The sequence below is a fragment of the Ascaphus truei genome, chromosome 1, assembly GCF_040206685.1.
Source record: "Ascaphus truei isolate aAscTru1 chromosome 1, aAscTru1.hap1, whole genome shotgun sequence".
In the NCBI taxonomy this organism is placed as follows: domain Eukaryota; kingdom Metazoa; phylum Chordata; class Amphibia; order Anura; family Ascaphidae; genus Ascaphus; species Ascaphus truei.
The window spans coordinates 380,740,740-380,760,778 of NC_134483.1; the positions used below are offsets into that span (position 1 = coordinate 380,740,740).

The 20,039-nt window shown below is 42.1% G+C and overlaps 1 protein-coding gene across 4 annotated transcripts in view; it reads left to right on the forward strand.

Annotated features, from left to right (window-relative positions):
* The window catches only part of VEGFC (vascular endothelial growth factor C), a 153,667-nt gene that overhangs the window by 98,623 nt on the left and 35,005 nt on the right, over window positions 1–20,039 (forward strand). The gene's annotated exons all lie outside the window — the stretch shown is intronic.

The window sequence follows — 20,039 nt, forward strand, 5'->3', positions numbered from 1 at the left end:
GTGCACTGACTTCATGTGGTGGTGTGAATGTTGACTTAGCCTTAAATTGTGTGAATGGGCCCTCACCAGGGGGTCTATTACTCTCTTCCAGAAGATACTCCACCTCTGATCTAGTCACCTAATAAAGGGATTACAAGTCTATTGACCTTACATTATCCAACACCTATCTCCCTACATTATCTCCCTTATTGGTGCCACCCACACTTTGCGTTTTTACTGTTTTTAACTATATTAAGAGCATGCGTCATTAATTATGCGTCGTTGTTTTGTTATTATTAAAACTTTATTGTTTTTGCGAATTTAGGCTTTATTGGTAACTGCCCTCCCACAGTGCTGGGAGCGGTTACTTACCTGTACCCTTTGCAGCTTACTTTCAATATTAGTTGGGGGGTATTTGAACCCCTATTTCATTTATCAGCCTTGCTGTGCAGTTAACAGGGATCTTGTAGGAGACTTCTTTGTCTTTGTTTGTGTTTGTATATTGAATTGGCAACCAGAAAGTGAAAATTGTCTGTTTTTAAAGATACAATACTACTTTTCAGAGCTGGGACTCCATTTTCTATTGTTTTGTCTGAAGCGCTTATTCCCATTATGTGCTATACTATTAATTCACATGTATTGAAAAGTCCTATGTACCTGAATAATGCTATATGAATAACGATATACATACAGTACATACATACATACATACCTGCTCCCTTTTTTTCTTCATATTTGTATATGTAAAGCATGTGATCATGTATAATTCTACATTATTACCTAAGCTACTGTAGCAATTGTTTGGTGCTCCTGTTATAACTGTAAACATCCTGATTGTGTGCCTAAAATAATAGTAATTTTTCAGTTTCAATCATTCCTTCTGTCAGTGCAACTACAATGTATCCTTATATTACTAAAGTAACATTATCTATTGTCACAGTTTGACGCTCAAACTGCTGGGAACATTGGTAACAAGTTATCACAAATAGGAAAGTGTTGCAAATATCTTGCACTGCTTGGGTGGTGAGCTACAACCTGCTATAGAAAAGAAATGAAAGGATGCCTTACATCTGATTAAAATGGCATTGAGTTGTAAAAAAGAAAAAAAAAGTAACTATTATCTAATACTACAGAACTGATTTATTAAAATTAAAAAAAAAATATATATATATATATATATATATGCAATTTCACATGTTTTGCTTCTTTAAAGGAAGCTATGGGGTGGGGGCTACAGGTATGAGTAGTAGAGCTCAAAAGTGTGCTGTGACAGCCTCATTTCCCAGCATCTGGGTTAGTTCAATGCTGAAGTTGCTGCCCTGATTGGCAGTGTGCTGGGTTCTAATCACTAATCAATGACACTGATCCCCCTTCATCACAAGGGCTGATCGGTCTTAAGGATATATTTTAGGATTTGTGACTCATTTAAATATACTTTGTATAGACATTTGCTTATCTCCCATGGTACCTCAGATATGTTCATTTTTCAGCACATGCATCTCTCCCTAATTAATTTGGAGGGATGTTTGAGGGGGACACACAGTATATAGAAATGGAGAAACTATATAGTTAGGAACTCCTCCTCCCTTGAAGTTAGCGAGCACCACTTTAAGGTCATTTCACTCCTAAAGCAAGTACTGTACAAATTGACGGTTTGTCACTTTTTATAGAAGCGGTTTAGAAAATGCGATTTGCAATACACGCATTTCATTCCGCTTCTTGTGAACATGCCAAAACGTGCCGTTTGGCAATGACAATTTCGGAGCTACTAGAATATGCTCCACAGTCTTAATTTAGATTAATATTTTGAGTTAAGGTAAATTTTTTGGAAAAGCGTTAGGGTTAATGTTTTAGTAGAGCATCATAGATTGGACCATGGCTTAGTACAATGCAAATGTACATGTGATAATAGATATGAACATTCCAGATGTCAAACTCTGGGAAGGCCATTTTCTACCATTGTTTTTGTCATCGTTTAAATAATTACTGTATATCATTTTTTTAAATAGTAACATTTTGTTTTAGAAAATCATGATATACATGCTTTGATTGCTCCTTTTGTATATTTTTCGAATATGGTGCTTTTTTTCTTGCATCCTACATGTATTATTAGAGGATGCCATATGCTGGGATGCAGTTGACTGACTGTTTTTTAAAAGTAGTTTTATGGATAATTATCTGAAACTATTATATAATGGTTAAAGATTTTTCTATACAAATAACCTTTTAAGATGCCCAAGTAGTATACAGAATGGTGAACATATTGATATATAATGTATAGTTGATACTTAAAAAAGGAGAGAAACAGAAGTTCATATTTACTTTACTTTACTACAGTAAATTTTATATAAATGTGCATTATTGCCAACATTTGGAGACAAATTTGACCAGCAAAAAATAAACCACAGGGAAGTAGCACAACATAGAGAAAATTATAAAAAAGATATATATTTAATTTGTCTGGGTTCTTTCCAAGAATAATATCACTACTGGAAATGGAACATTGTTAGTGTCAAATACTCCAAAATATATTCAACACTGGAGATTACGAGCACTCTGCATGAAAGGGTTAAAGTGTAAATTGTGTGAGAATAATCTATGCAGAAATACTGCTAAATAGGGAAGGAGCAAGACCTATTTGAAAACAACTAAAATACATTTTCAAAGAATTTGCAAAAATATGCATTATATATTCAGGAATATGCATTAAGCACCAATTTGGTTCTCAAACATAGCTAATAGGTTAATTAATTATGTGGAAAATAAGGATATTTGGATTATTATCACTGATTTTTTCCTTGCTCTCCTGGGTTAGTTGAGAAACCTATGATTTCCCTGTGAGCTGTGTAAATAGTATAACTAAATAGCAATTAAATACCTAATTTTCCACACGAAACAAATCATTTGCATTCAAAATGCCCAAGAAAAAATATACAAATGCATCCAAAATGTGCATGTGACCTAATGAAGCCATATTGCACGGTTTAGACATACAAGAACCGCTTAATGAATGAGCGACGTATTTTATGAGGAAGTGCCTGTTTTTACGTGGAAGTGTCATTCTTGGAGGTTAATGAATAAACCCTGTAGCTTAATTTAATAAATGACTGCTCCAGCTTATAACACTTCAATTATGTTAATGCTTAGTTAGTGAGTTTACTGAATGGGCAGACAACTGCGTGTTCTATTTATGGTAAGTGTCAAGATTTCTGCTATAAAACAAGTTTCAGAGTTAGCTGAGGAGCTTTGCAATTTTGAGGTGTAGACAAGAACACAATTGAAAGCTTTTAAAGATTGCATGGACCATCTTTTATTGTTTCAGTTGAACAAAACAGCAAAAAATAGAACCACTCTTCACTTGCAAAACAATCTATTAAAATGAGTGACCTCATTAAATTTTTTATAATGTATTGCAACAATGACAATTTTTTTTTATTAGTTCTGGGAAATGTATTTAAAAAAACCACACCACCTTTTGAAAAAACAAATGCACGCATTTCAATAAAACTTAATTCATGATGTTACCTATAAAGTGCACTCATTGTTTGTAGTTATTTTTAAAATTCTCTTAAATGTCCATACTCATTTGTGAATTATATTTATGATCATTGTGATCAGACTTGCTCACGTGTGTGTGTTAAAGTGATTAACAACAAATTGTGCCCCTCGCCTCCCTGCAAAGCACTAAAAGGAGCATGCACCCCTCCACCCCTCCAAAAAAAGTAATTGGTTTCTATTTGTTTCTAGAAATCTGTACAAATTTAGCAAAATCGCAATTGAGAAAAACTGAGTAGTAAAAACTGTCCCAAAATTAGGACAATTCCTTCAAAAGTAATTCGGGTTCAATTAAAGCTCAAATACTTATTACTTATCGCATTTTAGATTTAATATAATGGATAAAGTTATAGTACAAAATCCCATAAAGTAAAAATTATGACAGTTATACAGTAGAATAAAAGAGAATAAAACGGAAAACATTTACATTACTGTCATGATAAAAACATTAAATATTCAGTGTTTTAATAATCTGGAAATACAAACAGTTAATTGAATTACAGCAATGCCCCGCTTCTCGGTGCCCCGCTTTTTGGTGATTCGCTGATACGACAGCACCGGGAAGGGGGCTGCCATGTCTGTGAATGTGCAGAATGGGCCAGTGCGATGTTGCGCATGTGCAGAACGGGGTGATAAGATGCTAGATGCAGAAATCTTTTTGACAGCGAAAAAATGAAAAATTAGAGATGGGTGAAACTACCCAAATTAATTTCCGGATTTTCTCGCATTTCCCCCCCAAAATCCGTTTCACGGAGTAAAATACTCAAATGCATTTGGTTGGTTTTAATCCGCACGAATTAATAAAAAACTGCCATTGAATACAACCCATGGACGGATTTTTAGAATTTATTCTGCTGATTCATCAATCCGTTGGAGTATTCTTAAGAATAATAGTATACGGATTCTTAAGAATAATAATTAAAAAAATCAGCAAAACGTGAGTCACCCTTTTAGAGGTTGATCCGCTAAGATCCACAGACCAAATGAACCGGCCAATCCGCTACAGATCCAAATTCTTCCCCAAAATTCCCTTATGTCTACTTTTAATGTACATTAAAAGACATTCCCAAAAAGGTCTAGGAACACCAGAGGGTGTGGACAGGAAGTAATTCTATATGTCTGTGTATGTTTAGTAAATTTAAAATATTTTGGATCTGATTCACAAGAATAACAAATATACCTTTGTAACATTTGTGATAAGACAAATGAAATTATGCTAAACAATCCCCGGTTGTGAGGGTACAAAGGTCAGATACCCATTTCTCTTTCAAACGTAGCATTAACCTAATCAAACATTGTCTCTTTGCCAGCGGCAAACTCGCCTGAACGTGATGAGGGGGGTCACAATATTCTACCAATTATAGGGATTAGGAATATGAGAATGTTTCTATATGTAGCCATGCCATCGGTGGCTACTAGTTGCTTCCCTCCTGGCAGTAAGTCCAGGTATAGGCAGGCCTTGTCAGTAATTGATATAGGGGTTTTCCCCTCATAGGTAGCACATTTGAGTGGCAGCGGGAGGCGGTGACATCAGTCCTGGGCATGACCACTCATGAGTCAGACCTATGCCCTCCTCCTGGCTGTACTAAAGACCAGGTACCGCCCACATTTAGGAGTGCCTTTCCTCACTTGAGGAATGCAGGTCACACATTGGAGAGGTGGAGTATTGAGCCTTCTAAAGCCCTCTTCCCACCGGGGAAGAGTGAGTGTGGACCATACCTCTGCTTCTGCTAGGGAGGCAGGGAAGAGCTAGGATGGCTGTGGGTGCCCTTGCCCTGTAGTGACCATCCAGGACCATCCTTCAGTGGTAGCTGAGAAGTACTGCATCAGGCAGAGGCTTGCCTTTTTTATGCTGTACAGAAAAGATAATAAACTGTTCCTGTTATTATACCTCCTGCCTGGTGCGTGACTTTACTGGGGAGAGGTAATAGTTCTACCGCGGAAGATCACCTTCAGTTCCTGGAGCCTACGGCAGATGTAGGTGCTGCACTACTAAGGAAATATGTAGAGTATGAACCCCAGAAGCCTAGTCCTGTGTCCCCACTACCATTGGTGGACGACTCAGCCCTCCTGTTACCAGCAGGTATCATGCATCACACGACCAGTAATGGCCAAATCTCCCACCGGGTGGGGGAAACACTGTTACATATACATATTCTAATTCAAAAGAAAACTGTTTAATACGTACTAATTTGGGCTCTAATTGAACTTTACATGCTTTTAAAAGAGTAGCTGCATTTTCTGACACATTTTGCTACGATTCATTTTTGTGTGCTAATTACATATCTTTGTTAGTAAATGGGGACCAAGGACCCCTGGCGACCAGCCTTTTCTTTCTCCCTGGTGGTGGAAGCAATTTATGATTATATTTGTGATGGATTGAGAGGAGATACTACTAATTTGAAGGACCCTACAAGGGAGATAAGTGGGTCAGCTAGATAGCTATGCGTATTAACCCTTGTCACATATACAAGTCACGTGCATACTGGTGTGTCAATCATGACAATTACCACATAAAGTCTTGTCTTAGGCTCTCCAGGAGATTGTGAGGAGAAAATGTGGGACACGTACAGTACAGTACAAGTGCTTCCCAAAGAAAATGTGTTTCAAACCTGAAATGTTATATCCCATTTCTGTTTGATCTTGTAAGAGAATCAAGATCATGTGATAGACTTGTAAGGTTGTGTGCAGACAGTGATCTGTCATTTGTCACTGTCCATTAGCCTATGAAAACAAATAATTGCTGGTTATAGATGGTTGCCCACGGCTTACGCTCTTACTATTACTCCAGCAGGTACATATAAATGAACTAACCACACAGGTTTATATATGCTGCAAGAAATAGGTAATAGCTGGATATGGAGCCTAGTGCCAAGAAGCACAGTACCAGCATGACTGCTGATATCTAAAGTCCTGGGTAAGCTATCCCTGGCATGCGCATGTGAGTATCTGCCTACAGAAACCCACAGACATTAGCGGCGTGAGAACAGCAGAAACGACTACCAGCCGATCGCTAACTGTGGTATATAAATAGCCGGATACAGGAGGGAGAAGGTGTCCTGCAGGTACGCTAACAATTCTCCCCTGGATAAACCGGAGCCTGACATGTGACGTAATGATGCTGCCCTACGATCATTTCACTGTCACAGCAAACAGCAAACAGCAAACAACCCTGAAGTACAATGTGATGCAGGGAATAAAGAACTGTATGTAGCCCCGGGTTTATTTTTCACTTGCTGACCCCCCTCTGAGATTGCCGAGTGGTCGCGGGTGCCGCCGGAGGCAGCGACGGACCCGCCGGCACTTCGCGAGGGTGGGGGCCAGTGCAGGGAGCGCTCGGCATCCCTGGAGCTCCGGCGGCGTACCCGGCTAGCGGGAGCCGCCATGAAGTGTTGCGCAAGCATGCGCGGGATTGCGCATGCGCAGATAGGGGCAGAAAGTTAAGGCAGCCCTTAGAGTCTCGCGCGAGTGCAGGGACAGCCCAGGGACGGTTGCGGTGGCCATTAGGCATTCGCGCATGCGCAGGGCAAGTGCGCACGTGGCCCCAATGTTATAGCAGCCTCCTGGGAACTACAACTCCCATGGAGCATAGCGAGGGAGACACCAGGTGTCTCATAGTGGCCAATGTGGGCCAAGGATTCTCAGCCCAGGAGATTGATACTTTTTGCGGGCTTGGAGGAACGGCAGTTGGAGCTGGGAGCAGGTAGGGGGAGGAAGGGTGCAGGGAGCAAGTGGCTTCTGCACCAGGTAAGGATCCCCAAGTCCCAGGCAGACCCCAATCCCTGTTAGGGTAGTGGGTAGTACTGAGGGACAGCCCCTAGGTTAGGGACGCTGCCCTTAGGTGTATGAGGGTGCAGGCTTGTCTGTGTCACGGCTGGTAGTGCTGTGTGCGTAGTGACAAGTAGGCACAGTGAGTGCAGCATGTGCAGTGGGTTGCTGCAGGCTGACTGTGCGTGTGCAGTGGGTTGCTGCAGGCTGGCTGTGAGTGTATGCAGTGTGTTTGCTGAAGGCGTTAGGCTGAGTTAGCCAGAGGGGACCCGGGTGGGCACGGGATAGGTAGTGTGGGTGCAGGGGGTCAGTGACCCACCTGCCTAGGACAGTTTTACCCCGCAGGCCCTAGGAGTCACTATAGGTTGCTGTGCTTCAGGGACGGCCTATAGTGAGATCGAGCATTACCCCTTACTAAGTACAAGTTAGGGACAAAGCACAGAGTTGCGGTGGTTGCAGTCATTTGGGACCAGACGGCTGGATACCGTGATATCGGGAGGCTACGTGTTGGAGGCGTCTGACCCTTTGTGTAGTTGTTGCCGGTCACCGCCGTGACCGGAAGGTATTAATACATCAAGTGCACCAACACCGGTCAACAGGCGCTGATCCCGCCTTAGGCGTAACTCTTTAGGGACACTGAGCGAGTGGCTAAAGAAGTGAGCCTATACCAATATACTATATATGGACACGGTGTGTGGGGCACGCGGTGAGGGGGTGGACACGTTGCCCTGAAGAGGGGGCAGCCGCTAAATTTATACCATTAGAGTATAAGTATATGTATGTGTTATTGCTACGTTGCATTCTCATTAGTAAATGACATTACAATCATAGAGTGTTGTATGTTTCTTGCCCAGGGGAATCTCACATCACGGGGATCCTGGGTAAGTGGAGGCGCTGCGCTAATGAAATGTGTAAGTATTACCCCAGGCTCCCAGCTAGCGGAGGCTCAGATCTCCTGGAGCCGCAGGTGTGGTACAGCGACCAGTAGTTCCTTTGGGAGGGTTCAGAAAAAGGGCTACATGTGCAAAAGGTTAGTGATGATAGATATACTGTACATGTACAGTGTTCATATTTATTTCTTAGCTTTAACTATTGGATCAATTATATTGAAAAAGACCCATTCGTAAAACTCGTCCTGCAGCTAATTCTTACTAAGGTAAGTTTAATTTTAAATTGGCCAATAAAAGTCTTCCACCACATTTCAATCATCACAGCCTACCAGTGATCCTCCCTATTTTATTATTTTATTCCAACTGTTTATTCATTAAAATATCCCCCTTTTAATCATTGAAATTAGTACCTTCACTGATACTGTATAATTAATATGTATCATTATCTGTGTGTATATAAATGCTGGTCTGGTGTTTTACATTTACTAATATGCACGATTGTATATACAGTATGGCTGTGACTTCATTCAGTAGAGGATTATAATCAGGAGTGCACCTACCGGTAGTTAAAATGATTATTTCTCTTCCTTTCTATACCCTTTTGTTACCATCGGCTTTCTTAGAAGCTTAATCCTTAGGTGGCACCCTTATCAATCAGAGTGAGTTAGTTCTATATAGTGTCTCTAAACAAAATACTAACCCGCTATAACCCCTCAAGATAACCCAGCATTTCCTTATTCTTAATGGCTTGATAACTTTGATCACTGGTATTATAACACAAACAGAAACAAAAAAGGCTAATCCCCTCTCTGCTGGAGCACAGCGCTTCATTTTTTGCTGGTTAACCCCACGGTTGCCATACTGCACATACAATGTAACAGTTTAACATCTATATTGTGTCACATTTGGCTTAACCAACCTTTGTATTATACTTTATTTGCAGGTAAGCTGTTAACTATAATAATCATTCAAGTGACCCTTTTATTTGTTTGTTTTTGTGAAACATAAATATGTTTGTTTATGTGAAAAAGTAATGGGTTTATTTGTCACCAGGTCTTACTGAATTCATTCTTACCTACTATCTGTACCTATGGCATGATTATCATTTTTTCAAAGATAAATAAGAAAAACCGTAAATAATGACAATTTAATTAGATTCTAATATCAACAAATAGGGTTTCCCAAAATAGATTGAATTGTAAAAAACATATTACATTCTTTTGTCAAAAAAATGTTTACAAATATAAACAGTACTTATAACAGTACCATTTTCTTACATCTAGCCTATTATACATACCATGCCAATGGTTTCATTTGGTCCTACTGTACAGTGTATGGGATTTAAAGAACTTTATACATAAAAATTAGTGTTTGAAAATACAACCTGCATTGGCTTCTATTGGTATTTGATTTTTATCAATGAAATTGCGTTTTACCACTATATAAAGAAACCTGTTATTATTTATTTAGAGAAATTAGAATCCGTGCTTTCTGTTATTTGATATGTCAAAATATACAATTTTTTTTGTGTATTTCGTTTGGGCTTGTTTCTTAAAGCTTTCATTTGAAATACTTAGCCATGTAACTTATTTGCTACCGTTTCACTGGCTGTTTCGTAATTTATATTTAATACTTTTCCAAATTTAGGCATAAACAATTTACAAAGAAATGCAGAAAATAACACATCACAAAATAGTGCTGCCTTGTAAAAAATGATGTTAAATGATGTTAAAAATCAGAATTGAATTAGTTTTAAGAGCTATAGTTATGCAAAAATGAAAATGCTAAAGGAGTTGTCTTGTTTGGAGAGTAGTGATTCCAGCTGAGGATTTCAGTCGACTGCTGCAGCAAGGTAACTCATTGTAGCTGGATCCCTCTGCCTAAAAATACCCATTTATCAGCCTGGTAACTAGTCAGAGCTGAAGTCACCATCCATCCTTCCATTTCTCTTTGGCACTCTACTTTCTTTAGTATACTGGAAAATGCCCTAATATACTTGTACTATGGTGGGTAAGAGAAAGGCCAAAGCATACCGTACAGTATGTAAATCAACAGCTTTTATCTGCCTATGTTCAAACAGAATAGTTTTACAGTGTGAATCAAAATTTCTCCAAAACAGAACATTGGATTAGGATTTCACAGTGAAATTTGTAAACAGTACGGTAAAGTATAGGAAATGTGCCCTGTTTATTGTTTCTTCTATGTGGGACTGAATTTAGAGCTGATTGTATAATGATTTACAGAGGGGTTCCATTCAATGGGTGCAAAGATTGAGCAGCACGTTTAATTTAAGATCCAGATTGTTTTTTTTTTTGTAACTTAAATTTTATTGCATTTTTCCAAACAAGTGATACAGAATACAGTATACATTACATTCATTTTTAGTGTTAATCTCCGCTATAGACAGTACCGTATGTCAGCTTGTGAGACATATCCCGGTTTTTCGGGCCCTACTCGACCGGATTGTTTTGGGTAGACTAGCAATAAAGATAATAACATAATTCACATAGTACGATTGATTCAAATTGATAAACACAAAATCAATAAAAAAAAAAAAAAAAAATAATAAAAAAAAAAAAAAAAAGGAGGTGGGTAGGAAGGGTGTAAAGGGGGGGGCGCGGCCGGAAGAGGAACATCGACTCGTGCTAGGTCTCTTCACCGCTCCTAGTAAGGTTCTTTGTGGGTTGCGTCCTCTCCAGTTTAACACCTCTGTAGGCGTTCTGTCTATTTGTCTGTGTAGTCGTCGTGAGCTGAGTTTCCGCTCCTAAAGGAGAACGCACCTTCATCTATCACAGCCAGATTGTGTTCCTCTCAACCCCGGGGATATCCGTCTGCGCCAGCCAAGGCGTCCATACTTTGAGATAATTGGTGCCAGTGTCGTTAACTAGACTCGTCAACTTTTCCATCTGGCAGATAAACCACAATCGATTTCGAATCTTTGGGATACTTGGAATTTCGGGGCGTTTCCATAGTGCTGCTATCTCGCTCCGTGTGGCTATTGCAAAATGTGCTATTAGTTTATTGTTTGCTTTGGACAGGCCCGTTAGTGGTCTATTCAAGAGGAATAGCCATGGGTCTGGGGGAATAGTGAGGTCGAAGACTCTCTGTATCCAATGTCTAATTTCTTCCCATAGTGGGGAGATCCGCGGGCAAGACCACAGCATATGTAACAGATCGGCCGATCCTCCGCACTGCCGGGGGCATAGTGAAGAGGATCCAGGCACGAACTTGGCTAATTTCATTGGGGTGAGGTACCACCGCATTAGGACCTTATATGCGTTCTCCTTTAGTGTGGTACATATGGAGCTTTTTGCCGTGGCCATATATATAGCGTTCCACTCGTCATCTTCTAATGTCTCTCCCAGGTCTCTTTCCCATTGGGTTCTAAATGACGGTGGCTGCTGTCTAAAGCTCGCAGAATCAACTACTTCCTTGTACAATTGTGATGTGAGTCCCTTTGTGTCGGTCTCGGCCAGACAGAGCTTTTCGAATGACGTCAGGGGGGGTATGGGGCAAATTTGTTATAAAATGCTCGAAGCTGGAGGTACCTAAAAAATTCTGAGTGGGGTATATCTTTTTCTTCTCTGACGTGATCAAACGTTTTAATCTTGCTATTGTAACCCTCCAGATCTTTAATTCGTATATAACCTTTATGTTTCCAAATTGATGCATCTCCCTCCAGAAGGCCAGGAGCGAACTTGGGATTGTTCCAAATTGGGGACATCGAAGAATTACTCGTTGTGAGAGAGTATTTAGTCTTATTAGCCTCCCAGATAGACAACGAGTTGGTCATTGAGGAAAGCGGCATGTTAGCAGATCGTCGTGCTGTTTTAGGTAGCCAAATCAAGTTGCGTATTTTTAAAGGAGCGCAGGCAGCACTCTCTAATTCCACCCACCGTTTTAAATGTGGACTGGATTGCCATTGAACAATTTGGCTTAATTGAGCCGCTTTGTAATATGAGAGCAGGCAGGGTACCGCTAGGCCCCCTGCTAGGACAGATCTTTTCATATTTAATTTGTTGACTCTCGGTTTTTTCCCTCCCCAGATAAATTTAGAGATTGCAGACTGAAGTGAGAGCAAATCCTTCAGTCTGAGTGGCACTGGTAACGTCTGGAAAAGATATAGGATACGGGGGAGTAGGTTCATTTTGACGCTATGTATCCTACCTATCCAGGATATTCGTATAGAGGACCATTTATGGAGGTCAGCTATCAACGTCCGAATTAGGTTGGGGTAATTTGCATTGTAGATGTCTTTGGTGTTCTTGGCTATGTGGACTCCTAGATATTTTATGTATTTCTGTTGCCAGTGGAAGTTAAAATTCAGTTGCAATAACTTCTCTACGTGTCTAGGGAGATTGATGTTGAGGGCTTCAGATTTAGCTTGATTTATTTTAAATCCCGAAATGCTCGAGAATCTGTCCAATAAATCCAATAGGTTTGGCAAGGAGGTGAGGGGCTTTGAAATAATTAGTAGGATATCATCTGCGTACAGGGCCGCTTTATGTGTTTGAGAATATACGTTTAACCCTGAGATGTCCGGGTTGCCTCTAATTTGCGCCGCCAGTGGTTCTATACATAGAGCGAACAGGAGAGGGGATAATGGGCATCCCTGTCTCGTGCCACTCTTAATTTGAAAGGGGAGAGATGGAAAGCCTTGGTGTATTACCCTGGCGGTAGGTCCTGAGTACAGCGAGAGAATCGCTCTACTCACCTGATCCCCAAAGCCAAATGCCGCAAGCGTCTCCTTCAGGTAAGGCCAGTCTATCCTATCAAAAGCTTTTTCTGCATCCAGACTTAACAGCATACTTTGTGTGTTATTTTTAGTGGCCAATTCTACCAGATCAATAAATCGCCGGGTATTGTCCGCTGCCTGTCTGCCTTTAATGAATCCGACCTGATCTGGGTGTATAAGTCTGGGTAGGATTAGACATAATCTATTGGCCAATAGTTTAGCGTATATTTTAATATCAGTATTGATTAGGGATATGGGCCTATAACTTTTGCAGTCCAGCGGATCTTTACCTGGTTTATGGATTAATGATATAGACGCCTGTAACATCTCTCTGGGGATGGGGGCTCCTGCTAATATTGCATTGAACACGTGGAGCAACCTAGGGGCTAGTACTTTGGCAAATTTCTTATAGTATAGCCCCGAGAAGCCATCTGGCCCTGGGGCTTTTGAGGGTTTGAGTTCCTTAATGGCTTGTGACACCTCCTCTATAGTGAAATCAGCGCCCATGGCCTCTCTCTCTGCCTCTGTCAATCTCCCTAGTTTTGAGCTGGCTAAGAAATCTCTCAGCTTCTCGCTCGTTTTAGCGTTATGTGCCACTTTCTCTCCATTATATAGTGTTTCATAGAACGAACCAAATTCTTCTACTATTTTCTTAGGGTTGGCCGTGGGGGTACCTGATTTTAAGCGTATAGCTTGGATATTAAACTTCACTTGTCTGTCTCTTAACGCTCGAGCCAGCATAGTATCCGGCCTGTTCGCTTTTTCGTAAAATTTCCTCTTAGACCAACTCAGCGCGTTATCTGCCCTGGAGGTCAACAACATGTTTAGTTCAATTTTGGTATCTTTCAATTCTTGTATGGTTTGCGGGTCTGGGTTACTCTTATGGAGTGATGTAAGGGAATGTAATCTCGATTGAAGCTTCATAATTTTTGAGTCCCTTTCCCGTTTTCTCCTAGCTGTGGTGCTAATTAGTATGCCCCTCAGCGTCGCTTTGTGAGCCTCCCATAATACAAACTGGGAATCTTCCTTTATTGTCTCATAAATCTCAGGAATTTTTAGGATTGATTCGTTGAGCTTCCAGTTCGCTCCTGGTCTGCCTGTTCGGATGTGCTCGCACCTTAGCTCTATCGGTGCATGGTCAGACCATGAAATATCATGGATCCCAGCTCGGGAGACCATAGGAACCAGTTGGCAAGAGACGAAAAAATAATCAATTCTGCTGTAGGAGCCGTGTGGGTGGGAATAGAACGTATAGTCCCTATCAGTCGGGTGTAGTTCTCTCCATATGTCAGTCAGTTGGTTGTCTTTGAGGCCCTTGCGTAAAGAGGTCCCCACTTTTTTATGTACTGTGCCCGTATTCCCTGATCTGTCTAGATTTGGTTGCATGACCATGTTGATATCCCCTGCGAGTATTACGCCGCCCCTTGCGACGGTGCGTAGAGTCCGAAAAAAGTCTTCAAAGAAGACTGCGTCCTGCTCGCAGGGGGCATAGATTGTGGCTATTGTGATGCATTGCTCCCGTATCGTGCCCACTAGTATAATAAAGCGTCCCTCTGTGTCTCTTTTAATAGTTTGGGCTACAAATGGGATTTTATTATGGAACAAGATGGCCACTCCACGTTTTTTAACCGGTGCGGAGGAAAGGTAGAACTGGGCATAGTCTTTGTCTAGGAATTTAGGCGCGTTGGTCTTGCTAAAATGAGTCTCCTGTAACATTAGGACATCTGCGTGTTTTCGTTTATAGTCAGTGAAAGCTATTTTTCTCTTGGTTGGGCTATTAAAGCCCTTAACGTTATGTGATATAAGGGTTAACGCCATCACTTAATGTGTGAGAAGTGTAACAAACTAACGTTTGATGACTCACCCTGTCCACTTTGTCCCTTGTTCAACTGGCGGACGTTTTTGGTGTTACCATCCGGCAAAGTTCTTGTGTTCCGTCTAGGTCGGCATCCTCCCCGGCCGGGTGGGGAAAGGATTGGGAGGGGTAGGGAGGGAGGAGACAGTACAAGGGAAAACACATAAGGGGTAAAGCAAAATTGGAAACATAAGTTAAACCTCTTTGTAATAATGAAAAAAAATAAAAGAAAAACCAGAGCTCCCCTCGGGGTCCCCCGAGTGGGAGTCTGACGCCCAATGGGCAGGTCGGTATGCCTGACCTTCCAAAATGGCCGGCTTTCCCTTCCCGGGACCGACCCCCCTGGGACTTGTTTGAGGTCCTGATTCGTCAGGGACCTATATGTGGAACACATGTACGACATCGTGGGTGAATCCCAACGGCGCAAAACTGATAACTAACTTAACCTTAAACTGTAGCGTGATTTTTAACTTTATAACGACTTACAGCAGTACCTAAGTTATAGTGAGTGCATATCCATATATATACATGTATATACCCAGCATTTGAATGAACCCAATTATTTAATGATTTAATGAACATATTTAACATATTTAACCCATTAACCCTATATAACATATGAACCATAAATAACATATATAACCTACAACATATACAACAGATGCAACAGATATTCTATACCATCTAACATACATATAACATAACATACAGAGCCTCATTGAAACTTTATTGGGAAGGGCTCCGCGTCAGATGGTGACAAGTGAATTGAATCTTTCTTTACCCTCTTTCGTTATCCCCCCCCCATCCTCCCCCATTTTCATCTTATTCCTCCCCCTCCTTTCATCCTCATCCTCCCCCCCCTTCATCCTCACCCCCCCCTTTCATCTTCATCCCCCCCTTTCATCTTCATCCCCCCCCCTTTCATCCTCATCCCCCCCTTTCATCCTCATCCTCCCCCCCTTTCATCCTCGTCCCCCCCCCCCCTTCATCCCCCCCCTTCATCTTTATCCCCCCCCCTTCATCTTCATCCCCCCCCCTTCATCTTCATCCCCCCCCCTTTCATCCTCATCCCCCCCTTTCATCCTCATCCTCCCCCTCCCCTTTCATCCTCCCCCTCCCCTTTCATCCTCCCCCTCCCCTTTCATCCTCACCCTCCCCCTCCCCTTTCATCCTCCTCTCGTCCCCCGATCTCAGCCCCCACCTCTCTCCATTCCCCCCCCCCGTGTCCCCGGCCCCTGCGCTATCGCAGACCGTCCCCCTCTGCATCTCGGGCAGAGTCTCCCTGCAATGTGCGCAGTCACGTGGGGCCGCGCCGTCCTCTCGCGAGAGAGCGGCCCCTGGCTCGTCGCCTGGCAGTGACGTCAGCGGCAAAGCCCGCGAAAACCGGAGCCGCTCCCGCGGAGCACAGGGAGGGATAGAGGCAATATGGCTGCCCTCCAAAAGTCAGCGACGAACCCGCTCGCGACCAGGAGGGCAGCCGCAGGTCCGGGAGAGCAGCCGCAGGTCTGGAAGGGCATCCGCAAGTGCGGGGGGGCATCCGCAAGTGCGGGGGGGCATCCGCAAGTGTGGGGGGGCATCCGCAGTAGGGGGGGGTAGCTGCAGTAGTGGGGTGGGGGGGGTAGCTGCAGTAGTGGGGTGGGGGGGGGGGGTAGCTGCAGTAGTGGGGTGGGGGGGGGTAGCTGCAGTAGTGGGGTGGGGGGGGTGGGGGGGGTAGCTGCAGTAGTGGGGTGGGGGAGGGGGGTAGCTGCAGTAGTGGGGGGGGGGGGGGGTAGCTGCAGTAGTGGGGTGGGGGGGGGGGTAGCTGCAGTAGTGGGGTGGGGGGGGGTAGCTGCAGTAGTGGGGTGGGGGGGGGGTAGCTGCAGTAGTGGGGTGGGAAGATCCAGATTGTTAATGACGATTCTCATGCTGAAATCTTACGTTACAGTAGATTTAATAATATTTATTTTCTGGGAGACTTTGATACCTAACTCCCTAAAGTTAGAATAGATGTCACGTCTTGCATACAGTACTGCATTGAAAGCCTTATTAATGAGCATCTAGCCAGACCTGGTGCAGCCTTCATCTCCCCTGAAGCTCTCTACAGAAAGTAGGAGGGCCCAGCAAACCCTTTCTGTCAATAATTCCTTTGTCATTAGTATTTATATTGCAAATGGAAAAATAATGCTTATATTTATTGAACAGCAGCGGTATTGAAATATAAAATTATATCTAAATGCATTTTGGGTGGGATTTCTACATTAAGACCCATCTGATCTCTTGGTGTATCGGTCACTGTATTTGTATGTCTTAGTCAAAATGAAAACAATAGAGGAAATTGGGTTTGGAAGCAGTATTTATCTATATTTAAACATTTTACAATGTGTTCCTAACGTAAACATTAATTTCTTTATTAGGGTCTATGTATCAAGCCACACAAACATTGCTGTGGAACTGATACGAATGTGTTAGTGTATCCTTTTTGTCATGGGGATTAGACTGAGTAGAAGTAACTAGCAGTATTATATTGGGACATACATTTCTGTGTCTATTTTTATACATCAAAAAATCTGTTTAACCTAAAATGGCAGAAACCTATAGAAATGTAAGAATCATTGCTAGCTATTTAAAAAAAATCTTTAAGGCAGTAAAAGAAACGTATGACAGGACAGTATTTTGGTGCTAGCTTGAGATCAATCCTTTTTGTGTCCAGATCCACAAAAGGGTGGTAAGCTTTAGCATGTCATTACTCCCATGAATTTGACCGGACACAAAGGTGTGCTAAAACTTACCACTTTTATAACCGCTTTTGAAAAAAAGTTATTTTACTTTCATCTTTCTTTGCAAACTTCTCACATCACAGATGTTATGGGGAAATACGACAATATAAGTGAAACCCAGGAAAACATGATATAAGTAGTGATTTATCATACAGGTAATGTCACACGGACTTGCAAACCTATTTTTATGTGATTGTAAAATTGAGTTACTGCCAACCTACTCTAAGTCACAGCACCAGAGTGCCACCGCACTTCCAGAATCGCAATCACAGGATCGCTTGGGGTAGTGATCACATGGACATGGTGAGGCGGAGCCTCTTCCACTACCGATTTGATCACGTTCACCACTTCAAAGGAGCGTTGAAGTGACCTCCCCCTAGGAAAAAAAAGATTCACACAAAGTTCTCTGAACATCATAAGATCCTTTAGAATGCCGAACCTTGTGACATTCAGGGAACATGATCACGACACCCTAATGGTTAAAGGAGCAGCAATAATCACAGCACTATAATAAAGGCTTTTTGCAGTCAGTCAGAGTATACTTTAGTCATTGAATACAAATATTTTTCATCATGGAAGAAAATATTTATCATTTCAAATTAACAGCTTGAAGTCAGCAGAATAGACTTTCTTCATGGAAATAGACATGTTTATGATATCAGTCATGGTGATATAATGTTTGCAATTAGGGACAATAATAAATATTAGTAATAACTTTGTGGTGTTTTAAATAGCATTTAATGAATGTTTCATAGCTTATTTCTCTATGATGGCATTATAGCACTTAACTTTCTATCATTGTGTTGCACCATCAATTAGATGCTGGAACATCTGCGAGGAAAATAAGCATTTTGACCTTTAATACTTGTTGAGGAGCTAGATGAAGAAAAGTGAAGCCACAGCTATTGCAATAAACTGTATCAACATCAGGATGTTATTTTTCCGTGCAGCCTCATTTTTCAAAATCAAACCACTGGCGTTAGGCAGACAGCTTCATCTGCTGAGAAATTACATATGGAATGCACAAACAACCATGCTAATTTTACAGTGTTTAAGAATAGTAAGAATTGTATCCTTTGTGGCCACTGTTGTATGCTAAACACATTTTTTGGCATAGTTTGAAAGCTTGCCAATTTAACATTTTTTTTTATTTTGATATACAGCTTTAAATAGCATTTTTCCAACATACTGTATGTAGTTAGTTAGAGTTGCCAACACTGTGGTCCATAGTTTAAATCTGGAACCTCATGTGGAGAAATATGTGACAAAGATTTCTAAGAGACAATTCTATACTCTAGGGGTGTGCAAACTGGGGGTTGAGGGGGGGTGGGAGGCATGGTAGTTACAGTGGTCCCAGGCTCTCCCCCAAGGCATTTAAATTAAATGTCAGGGGACCGCACAAGGCCTCTGTAACTAACTTACCTTGGCTTCCAGCAACGCATCATCATGGTAACCCGACGTCAAATGATGCTGCGAGGTTATGTAACGTCACATGACCCCGTGGTGTCATTTGACGCTGGAGCCGAGCAGGGAAGGGGGGGCGCAGGGGGGAAAGTTTAAGCACCCCTTATCTACTCTATGTATTGTGGCTTTAGCAGTTTAAACATGGCATTAAACCATGGGAACAAACATGCTAATAGCACAGTATTCACTAAAGCAAAAGCATTGCATTTTCAATTTATTTCTCTTGAAAAAAAAATGTTGCTATTTTTTTTTCTACCATTCTGTGAATAGAGAATGCTAATGGGCTTCCTAATAAATATATATATATATATTTATGAATTTGTGTGTATATATACAGTATGTAGCGCTGCTTCCACCACCCTCTGGGAGATCTGCCTGCTACCTAGTGTGTTGTGGTGCGCTGTACCTGTTGGTTTGCAGGAGAGCTGAGGCTCCGCCGATGGCATTTAGGAAACAGGACAGACTTTTGTGGTAAATGCGTGGTTCAGTCTTAGCGCCTCCATCCACCGCAGGCTCCAGGATTGCTGAAGGAACCCCCTACGGTAGAACCAGTCCATACTCCCCCTGATTGACTGCAGACTCAAGGCAGGAGTATATTGAAACAGGAGCTCTTTATGTAGCATCCACTGCATACATCATGATCATACAGCGATTACCGCTTTCTCTCTCTCAGGTCCCAGGCCTCTGGATGGTCCCTGTGTCAGATCTTGCTATAAGCCTTATTCACAGTCCCATAGTGAAACTGATAATATAGTCCCACCCCAGAGGGCGAGACACACACATAGTACTCACGCCATAGCTAGAGTACTCAGGACTAACTAATGTAGGGCTGTCTCTTCCTTAGTGCAGAAGGGGAGGGCACAAGGCATGCACACACGGTTGGGCAACACACATACCATGTCCCACCTCATCTCCTGCCACTCAAGGAAGCTACATGGGGGAGGGGTAAACCCAGGATGGGCCTGACACTGCATGCACCTACCAGGACTTACATGTGAGGGAGGGCAGACATGAAGCCAGAACCAGCCATGGCTACA